Genomic DNA, 10,583 nt, shown 5'->3' with positions numbered 1-10,583 from the left:
AACGCATCAAATACACAAAATACTTGATTTTAAGACATCGATTCAAGCCATTTTAAGACGTTCTAAGTGGTATAAAATGCCACTTATCACACCCTCAAACTTAAATCGATGCTTGTCCTCAAGCGTCACAGACTCAAAAACAAAACAAAAATATGCATGAATGTAATCTATATGAAATGCAGCGATCCCCCTTACTACGACCAAACCAACCAACTTACGACATTTTAACAAATGCAATTAGGCGAATAAAAATCAATCAAATCATGCAAACTAACATACAGCAGGAAACGTGGTGTGTGAAGATGCTTAACAGATATGCTTCGAAACTAGATCAATTATCATAACTCGACTATCCTCAAGGAAATCACATGATTATATGAAGAATAATAATTCTAGGCATAAAATGACTTATAACACTTCAAGATTTCTGGAGCTTATTACGGAATCATGCTTTTATTTAACACAACAAACAAATGCTTATGTGTGTGTGTAATGAGTGAGGTCCACAAAAGACTTATACAATGGCATCCACGTAGCGAGCGTTAGGTTAGCGGATCACAGACTATAAAAGCCTTAGGTCACTAGGCACAAAGTCCCCTAAGAACTTAATAACTCGAATACCAAAGAGCCCACTCGTGATCAATTGTGCATAAACTCTTTTTTTTTTCTCTTTTCTATTTTTTTCTTTTCTTTTTTTTTCTTTTTTTTCAAAATTTCTGAGCAAGTGCGTTTCGCTCCATCTTGCTCAACCCTAGACTACTCGCATAAAAATACGAGCCGACTACTAGCCATTTGACGCCTAGCCACAATTAGCAATGAATTCCATTTTTTACTCCATTTTTTTTCTTTTCTTGCCTTTTATCACTAAGAACCTATTATAAAATTCTAAGCATAATTAATAGATTAACCTCGAAAACCATCGAACCATAACAACAATCTAGTCCTTAAGCATTCTCTAAGACTTAGTAAAATTACAAATGTTTCTAGCATGCATATCAACCTACATGACTCAACATCACTTTAACGCTATCACTACACTCGCATCAATATCACAAATTAATTGGTAAATCAGCGCAAAAGGGATCATGGTATATGCATGAGCTACATGACATGATAAATAAAGCTATAAATAATAAAAAAACTATAAGGCAAAAAATATGCAACTATATGAACTAATCTATCATGAATATGCAACTATATGATACACACACAAAATATTCCTTAACCACCACCCCCAAACTTAAAATCTTCACTATCCCCAGTGAAGGTAGTAGAAAGGAACAATGGGTATACCTACTCGGAGAGATCATCATCACCATCACCCTCAAAGGGTGGTGTATCAGGAGGCGGATATGCAGAGTCCTTACCAAAAACTGGCCACTGGAAGTCAGCTCCAAGGCCTCTAAAAGCAGTCCCAAGCGCAAGGGTGAGCTCCTGAGCAAACCTGATCTGCGTCTCGTACATAGCATCCATCCTCTTCGACAGCCTCATATACTGGGCATCAGCCATCCCAGCACCCTTCTGAGCTCTAGAAGAACCAGACTCATCTCGCCTTGGCCTCTCCATGGTAGCACCTCATGCTGGACGCCCTCCTGGAAGACGATAACCCAGCCCATGCTCCTCGGGCTCTCCACCAGTCCACTCCTGCATCGCATGCAGAGTCCCGGAGGCAATAGGATCGGCCGGCAACTGCAACTGCTCGTGAGACGGCCACTGAACTCCCACTTCTCGGCAAAGCTTTGTAACCGTAGATGCATAAGGGATGTTCATGTGCTTAGCTCCCCTCAAAAACTTCAGAATTCCTTGGTAGATGAACTCACCAAGGTCCACATAGTACTCCTCATTCAAAATTCCCCATAACAACTGTGCTCTCTCAACTGTGACCTCATGTGCATGTGAAGTAGGCAGAATATTAGCGCAAATAAAAGCATTCCATGCACGGGTATACCTGTTCATCGCGATCGCCGAAAAATGGCGATACTCGTTAGTCCCAGTCTTGAAGGTCCAAACTGTGCCCGGCCTACAGAGAGTAGCACAAATCAAATCCAAGTCAAAATCCTCAGCAGTCTTCTCGTTCCAGTTCTCCTCCGTGGGCTTCCTCTATCGCTGCCCAATCACACGGCAAATCGCCGCAGGGTGATAATCCACCGTCATCCCCCGAACAACAGAATACCCATTCTTTTCATCCTTCGTATTCGCATAGAACTCGCGAACAATGCTCATCGGAACTGCTTCAGGAGACTCACAGAAAGCAATCCAACCCTTCTCAGCAATCATAGGCAACAACTGACCATCCCTCCCCGATGGTAAGAACCCCCTCTCCTTCAAAATCGGCTTACCCAGAAGCCTAGTATACTCCTCCTCAGCAGCCCTATCAAACAACCTAGGCCTCGCAGCAGTACCCCTTAAAGAATCAGCAGTAGGGACAGTGTTGCTGCTATCAATAGTCCTGGATCTCTTGGGTGCCATCGAAACTGAGAAAAAGTGTTTAAGATTTGTGTTTTTGGATATGGGAGAGAGTTTAAGGTTTGAAAGTGTATGGGGAGTATATGGAATAGGTGTATGTATATATAGGGTATAGATTAGGGTAAAATTTGATTAGGAGTGGGTTTGAGGGTTAAAAACATGGGAAAATGGGGAAATAGGTCGTGGGTAATGTGGCTGTGTTTTGTTTTTTTATTTTTCAGATTTTTTTGGATTTCTTTAGGACTTAAAAAAAATTTCTTCCAGTCGGGCCCTGAGTGGTCACTCAGCAGAGCTGAGCGGGCGCTCAGGGGTCTTCTGGAACTTTTTTTTCCTTGCCCTGTATTTCTAATTTTTTTTGTGGTTTTGGATAGGTTACTAACTTCTAAGGGTTCCTGTAACAACAAATCATGGGTTACCTCCCAAGAAGCGCTTCTTTTTCGTCATTAGCTAGACGTATCGTACCTTAATCAAGTTGACAATAAAACGGCACTAACCACTTCCCGGTTTGTCGTGTCCCCATAGCAATGCTTCAAACGCTGATCATTAACCTTGAATGCTTGGTCCGGCTCATTCTCAAAAATCTCCATCGCTCCATGTGGAAACACAGTTTTGACAATAAAAGGTCCAGACCACCTTGATTTCAACTTCCCAGGAAAAAGTCGGAGACGAGAGTTGAATAAAAGAACTTGTTGCCCCGACACAAATGACTTAGGATATAGCTTCCTGTTGTGCCACCTTTTCACTTTTTCCTTGTACATTTTGTTGTTCGCATACGCTTGGAGTCAAAATTCATCAAGTTTATTTAGCTAAAGCATTCGCTTCTTTCCAGCTGCATCTAGATCCAGTTTCAACTTCTTCAACGCCCAATAGGCCTTATGCTCAAGCTCCGCAGGTAAATGACATCCCTTACCATACACAAGTTGAAATGGGGACATCCCAAGTGGAGTCTTATATGCTGTTCTGTAAGCCCAAACAACTTCATCGAGCTTGAAAGACCAATCCTTCCTTGACGGACAAACAACCTTCTCTAAAATGCGCTTGATCTCTCTGTTAGACACTTCTGCTTGACCATTCGTTTGCGGATGATAGGCAGTAGCAACACGATAATTCACATTGTAGTGCTGCATCATAGAAGTGAATTTACGGTTGCAGAAATGCGACCCTTCATCACTTATGATTACTCTTGCTTTCCAAACCTTGTGAAAATCTGCTTATGAAGAAAATTCAACACTACCTTTGCATCATTCGTCGGTAGAGCTTTGACTTCTACCCATTTTGAGACATAATCGACTGCCAGGAAGATGTACTGATTATTGTAGGACGAGACAAAAGGCGCCATAAAATCGATTCCCCAAACATCAAGACCTCAACTTCAAGCATCACATTTAACGGCATCTCATCCTTTCTCGTAAGATTCCCCGCTCTTTGACAACGATCACACCTTAAAACGAACTGATGAGCATCCTTAAACAAAGTAGGCCAGAAGAAACCTGCTTGCAGAATACGAGCTGCCGTCTTCTCACCACCATAATGTCCACCATAAACTGTGGAGTGGCAGTCTCGTAATATCCCCTCTATTTCACAGAATGGGATACATTCCTAATAATCTAGTCAGCTCCCTGTCTAAATAAATATGGTTCATCCCACATATACCACTTCACCTCATGCAGAAACTTCTTCTTTTGAGCTGTGTTCAAATTAGGAGGCATTATATTGCTGACAAGATAATTCACAATATATGCGAACCATGGATCTTCCTCCTGAACTGCGAACAACTGCTCATCAGGAAAAGATTCGTTGATCAATGTCTTATCATGTGAAGTAGACTCGGAATTCTCCAATCTAGAGAGATGGTCAGCTACTTGATTCTCAATACCTTTTCGATCCTTGATCTCTAATTCAAATTCCTGTAGCAAGAGCACCCAACGAATGAGTCTGGGCTTCGAATCCTTCTTGGAAACCAAATAGCGAATGACCGCGTGATCAGTGAACACTGTCACCTTTATCCCAAGCAAATAAGATCAAAAATTTTTGAAACCAAAGACTATAGCCAAGAGCTCCTTCTCAGTAGTGGTGTAGTACATTTGGGCTCCATTTAAGGTCTTGCTAGCATAGTAGACCACATGAAAGAGAGTATTCTTGCGCTGCCCAAGAACTGTGCCCACCGCATAATCACTCGCATCACACATCATCTCAAAAGGCTTTGTCCAATCAGGTGCTGTAATAACCAGTGCAGATATCAAACTCTTCTTGAGAGTCTCGAATGCCGTCAAGCATTCACCAATGAATTTGAAAGGCACATCCTTCTCAAGCAAGTTGCACAACAGCTTAGATATCTTCAAAAATTCCTTGATGAAACGGCGATAAAAACCCGCACGACCAAGAAAACTGTGGATTCCTTTCACAGAAATAGGTGGTGGAAGATTTTCAATGACTCCCACCTTCGCTTTTTCCACCTCAAGACCCTTGCTAGAGACCTTATGCCCAAGAATAATGCCTTCACGCACCAATAAGTGACATTTTTCCCAATTGAGCACCAAATTAGTTTCCACACACCTTTTGAGTACTGCACGAAGATTATTCAAACATTCATCATACAAATGTCCAAAGACGGAGAAGTCGTCCATGAACACTTCGACATTATTTCCAATTATATCAGAGAATATAGCCATCATACATCTCTGAAAAGTGGTCGGTGCGCCACATAAGCCAAACGAAACTCTGCAAAAAGTAAACGTGCCGAATGGACAAGTGAAGGTGGTCTTTTCTTGATCCTCTGGTACAATACATATCTGATTATACCCTGAATAACCATCCAGAAGACAATAATACTCGTGACCGGCCAACCTGTCGAGCATCTGATCAATAAACGGAAGAGGGAAGTGATCCTTCCTCGTGGCCTTGTTCAACTTTCTATAGTCCATGCATACCCTCCATCCTGTAACTGTTCGAGTGGGGATGAGCTCGTTCTTCTCATTTGCTACCACAGTAATACCTCATTTCTTAGGTACACATTGCACGGGGCTCACCCAAGAACTGTCAGAAATAGAATAAATGATTCCTGCATCCAGCCACTTCAGAATTTCTTTCTTCACCACTTCTTTCATGATATGATTAAGTCTGCGTTGTTGCTCAACAGTCGGCTTACTACCCTCCTCTAGCAGAATCTTATGCATGCAATATGAAGGGTTGATCCCTTTGATGTCTGCTATAGTCCATCCGATAGCCGATTTAAATTCTCTCAAGATCCTTAAGAGCTTGTTCTCCTCACTACCTGAAAGGTCAGATGCAATAATAACAGGTAAAGTAGATGCATCACCTAAAAAAGCATACCTCAAGTGTTCAGGCAATGGTTTAAGCTCTAAGGTAGGTGCTTCCTCAATAGATGGTTTGAGCTTTCCTTCAGCATTTTTGAGGTCAGAAGTACCAAGAGATTCAAATGGCATGTCTAGCTTTCGCCTCCAGGGAGAAGCATTTAGATATTATAGTTGCTCATTGCCATCCTCATCATCACTGTCAAAATCCCCCACTAAGGCCTTCTCTAATGCATCAGACATTAGCATATAATCAAGTTTTGAAGTAACCGTGGAATCAATCAAATCCACTTTTAAGCACTCCTCATCTTCTGTAGGGAATTTCATCGCTTTGAATATATTGAATGTCACATCATGATCCTGCACCCGCATAGTAAGTTCACCTTTCTGCACATCTATCAAGGTACGGCCTGTAGCCAAGAAAGGTCTCCCCAAGATTATGGGAATCTTCTTATCTTCCTCGAAATCTAGAATAACAAAGTCTGCAGGAAAGAAGAGCTTATCCACCTTTACTAGCACATCCTCCACTATGCCTCGTGGGTATGTAATTGAACGATTAGCCAATTGTAGAGACATGTAGGTGGGCTTTGGATCAGGAAAATTCAACTTTTTAAAGATCGACAACGGCATCAGATTGATGCTTGCTCCCAAATCACAAAGGCACTTGTCAAAAGATAACTTGCCAATGGTGCAAGGAATGGTGAAGCTACCTGGATCTTTAAGCTTTGGAGGTAACTTTTGTTGCAGCACAGCACTGCATTCTTCCGTTAAAGAAACGATCTCAAGATCATCAAGTTTCACCTTCCTTGAAAGAATACTCTTCATAAACTTCGCATAACTAGTCATTTGCTCCAGAGCCTCAGCGAAAGGTATGTTGATGTTAAGTTTCTTGAACACCTCCGGAAACTTACCAAACTGCTTATCCAGCTTTTGTTGTTGCAATCTCTTAGGGAAATGTGGTGGAGGATAAAGTTGTTTCTCCCCTGTATTACCCTCAGGCAGAGTGTGTTCAACAGTAGTCTTCCTTGGTTCCGCCGCTTTCTCCTTTTTCTTAGCTTCTTGATCACCAACTTCAGCTTCTCCTACTTTTGCTTTTTCAGCATCAGCAACTTTTCCAGACCGTAAGGTAATAGCCTTGACTTGCTCTTTAGCTTCCTTCTTTCCTGGCACTTCACTATCACTGAGAAGTGTGCCAGGTTGATGATTGAGCACTGCATTGGCTATTTGATCGATTTGATTTTCCAAGGTCTTGATAGAGACCGCCTGACTTTTGCACAATAGCTTAAGTTCCTCAAAATCAGCATTAGAGGGTGGAGCTGCACCTCCTTGTTGAGGATATGATTGCCTTTGAGCATATTGTTGTGGTTGCTGGAATCTAGGTGGATTGAACTATTTACTTATGCCTTGCTGATATGGTTGCTGAATAGTATTCTGATTATTACTCCAGCTGAAATTTGGATGATTTCTGTTGTTAGGATGATAAGTAGCTGGCACAGGCTGCTACGGTCGCTGATAATTGTTCATATACTGAACAGATTTATTAACAAGAGAACACTGATCCGTAGCATGAGAACCTGCACAAAGCTCACAGACCATAGCTATCTAATTGACTCTATAGGTGGCTAGAGAATCAACCTTCAGAGATAGCGCTTGGAGCTGCGCTGCAATAGCTGTAGCTGCATCAACTTCCAAAATACCTGCTACCTTCCCAGGCATCATCCTTTGAGTTGGGTTTTGATGCTCATTTGCAGCCATAGTCTCAATAAGATTATAAGCCTCAGTATAGCTTTTGGCCCATAAGGCGCCTCCAGCTGCTGCATCGAGCATGGGCCAAGATTGGGCCCCCAAACCATTATAGAAACCAGTGATCACCATCCAATCAGGCATTCCATGATGTGGACACTTTCTCAACATCTCCTTATAGCGCTCCCAAGCTTTGCACATAGATTCTGTAGGTTGTTGTGCAAACTGAGTAAGAGCACTCCTCATAGCAGCAGTCTTCGCCATTGGATAAAACTTCACCAGAAACTTTTGCGCAAGATCTTGCCAAGTAGTGATAGACCCAGCTGGTTCGGAATGTAAGCAGTCCTTAGCTTTATTCCTTAGTGAGAATGGGAAAAGCCTCAGCTTGATAGCCTCATCAGTCACACCATTATTTTGAAAGTACTGCAGATCTCGACAAAATTCCTTATGTGCATGTTGGGGTCTTCAGTCGCAGCACCTCCAAAAGAAACAGAATTCTGCACCATCTGAATAGTGCCCGGCTTGATTTCAAAGGTGTTAGCCTGAATAGCCGGATGAAGAATGCTAGACAGAATGTCATCTATTTTGGGCCGAGAAAAGTCCATCAGAGCTGGATCTGCCGAAACAATACGATCACCCATGATTACTGGCTCTTTCGGCTCACCTCCTGATTGTACTATGGAATTCTTTAGTTAGTTGTTTAATACCTTAGATATCATACAATCATCACACACTAAGGTATTAAACAACTAACTAAAGAATTCCATAGTAAATCTGTTACGACCCCATAATCACGATTAGCCCATGATAGCACTCATCGTCATCATGGGTTCATATGAAAACATGATAATAACACACAAGAATAATAACTAAAACTACTTATATTAAACTAGAGTACGTTACAAGAGTAAATAGGTTCAAAGTAAAGAAAACTAACTTCCAACGTTACAACGAAATAAAGAATCACAAGAAAATATGCTTCCTCTTCGTTGCGGTGTGCTAAAACGGTCTTCTTCCTTATCTCCTCGCTCTTCGATTAATACTGCGATCCAACCTCTGTGAAACGTCTCTGAAATCTACTTATATAGGAGTCCCATAAAGCCCAGCTAACTCAGAAGTTGGAAGTTAAACAGAATCAGGAGTCTAAAATAATAAATCTGATTTTCCATCCCTGATCGGCCGCTCAGCATTCCTGAGCGGGCGCTCAGCTTCTTGAGCAGTCGCTCAGCAGAGCTGAGCGGGCGCTCAGACCCCTTCTGGAATCTGCACTATTTTTCTCCCGTTTCTTCGCTGCAATCTGCTCCTCTCTTCCTGCTTACAATGCTAAACACATGCCAAGGCTTATTATTGATGAAATCTCTCCCGAAATGCAATTAATACCCTGAAATGCACAAACACTAGAAAAACGCATCAAATACACAAAATACTTGATTTCAAGACATCGATTCAAGCCATTTTAAGACGTTCTAAGTGGTATAAAATGCCACTTATCAGGATACGAAGGTGTCGTCCTTCTACTAGTAGAGAAAGTTACTCTTTTCCCGTAGTACGACTGATCATCGTATGCGGAGGCTCCAATTAACGTCCTATTCTTCTAACTTGAATTGTGATGCAATACCGTAACCCAACCTTAGTGCTGGGTTTTCCATTAAGGTATTCACAGGATAATAAATCCACTAAAGAATTGTTTTCAAAAGAAGGTGTGTATCACCAAGGAAAACTATTTTTGAATAAAACATATTTATCATATATGACGTTTTACTTGAGTTTATCATATAGTCATTTCATACTGTACATTATTATACAGGGCATTATAGCTCACTCTTGCTTTCTTTTAAATGTCACAACACGACAGATAACCAGTATGCCGGTGTGGAACTTAGTCGCTTACAGTCATGGGGAGAATCCCTGACAGCTTTGTCTCAGGTGGGCCAGAGTATCAGATAGGTATAAGATATTAGTCGTAATTATTATAACTTCATGTAGAGGTTACGAATAATTTGTCTGAGATCCTGTAAAGTACATTGAGCGTAATAAAAGAAGATTACATTTTGTACATCATTTCTAAGGCTATAACTTGTGTGTGTGTGCGTGAGATTGGGGTCTGTTGGATTATTGAATCAATACAGGTTACACATGAGTGAAGGATGGTGTGACGACCCAGATTCCTGACCCCGGATTTGGGGGCATTACAAATCAAAATATCTCGTTTCTCGAAAATACGGGTTTTATCGATTTATCGAAATGAACTTTGTATTAGAAATTTTGCGCCGGGACCCGCACAGGTAAAACCGTACTCCAGATCGAAAAAGTTAAACACAAGAAATGCTCGAAATTATCAAATTAGGTTAGAAAGGAGTTTAAAAAAATAAAAAACGGTTGAAGTCGTACGATTCCCGATTATACAAAATAATTTTATAAATACTCGGAAAAATAATTTATTAAATCCATAAATCATTAATAAAATCATATAACAACATAAAACTTAATATAAAGATATCAAATTATCTATACTTTATTTTGGACATATAAAAATTGAAATACCCAAATTTTATCACATTTAAACATCCAAACACAAATACCACTCAACAGATAATTCATGAAAATTCACATAATAATCACATAATATTTATTTATTGATAAAAATAATTATACGATATATCCCGGATATAACACATGCCATTTGTCCCACTAATTTGAACCATTTGTCAATAGAAGAGTGTAGAGATATACAAAATCAATTTTTGATTTTGTTTTTCACTTTATCTCTTATTCAACTCTATCTCTTCTCTTTTACTCTCTCTATTCTATGTGTTAAACTCTGAAACCCTAATCATCATTTAAGCTTTTATTTGACAAACAACTACCATGACTTCACCAACTGCAACAAAAGCTTTCACCTATGATAATGTAAAGTTGTACCCAACAACTATGGGGCTATTATTGATCAAAATGTCATAAAACCTGATTATCACATCTTTTAAGATTTATTGGTTGTTAGTGAGGTTGGGGTTGCACTTACCAATCCTCCAACTATTTATGATGCAAATGTTCTCGCTT

At 40.5% G+C, this 10,583-nt stretch overlaps 1 non-coding gene across 1 annotated transcript; it reads left to right on the top strand.

Moving 5' to 3' along the window:
- Nucleotides 1-7,665: 7,665 nt before the first annotated feature.
- LOC141669616 (small nucleolar RNA R71) lies at nucleotides 7,666-7,772 on the top strand. Its single transcript, XR_012553884.1, has one exon. It is a non-coding gene; the product is annotated as a small nucleolar RNA R71 (small nucleolar RNA).
- Nucleotides 7,773-10,583: the final 2,811 nt, after the last annotated feature.

Source organism: Apium graveolens, chromosome 6, assembly GCF_009905375.1.
Source record: "Apium graveolens cultivar Ventura chromosome 6, ASM990537v1, whole genome shotgun sequence".
Lineage (NCBI taxonomy): Eukaryota > Viridiplantae > Streptophyta > Magnoliopsida > Apiales > Apiaceae > Apium > Apium graveolens.
This window is presented reverse-complemented; position numbering and strand designations above follow the sequence as displayed.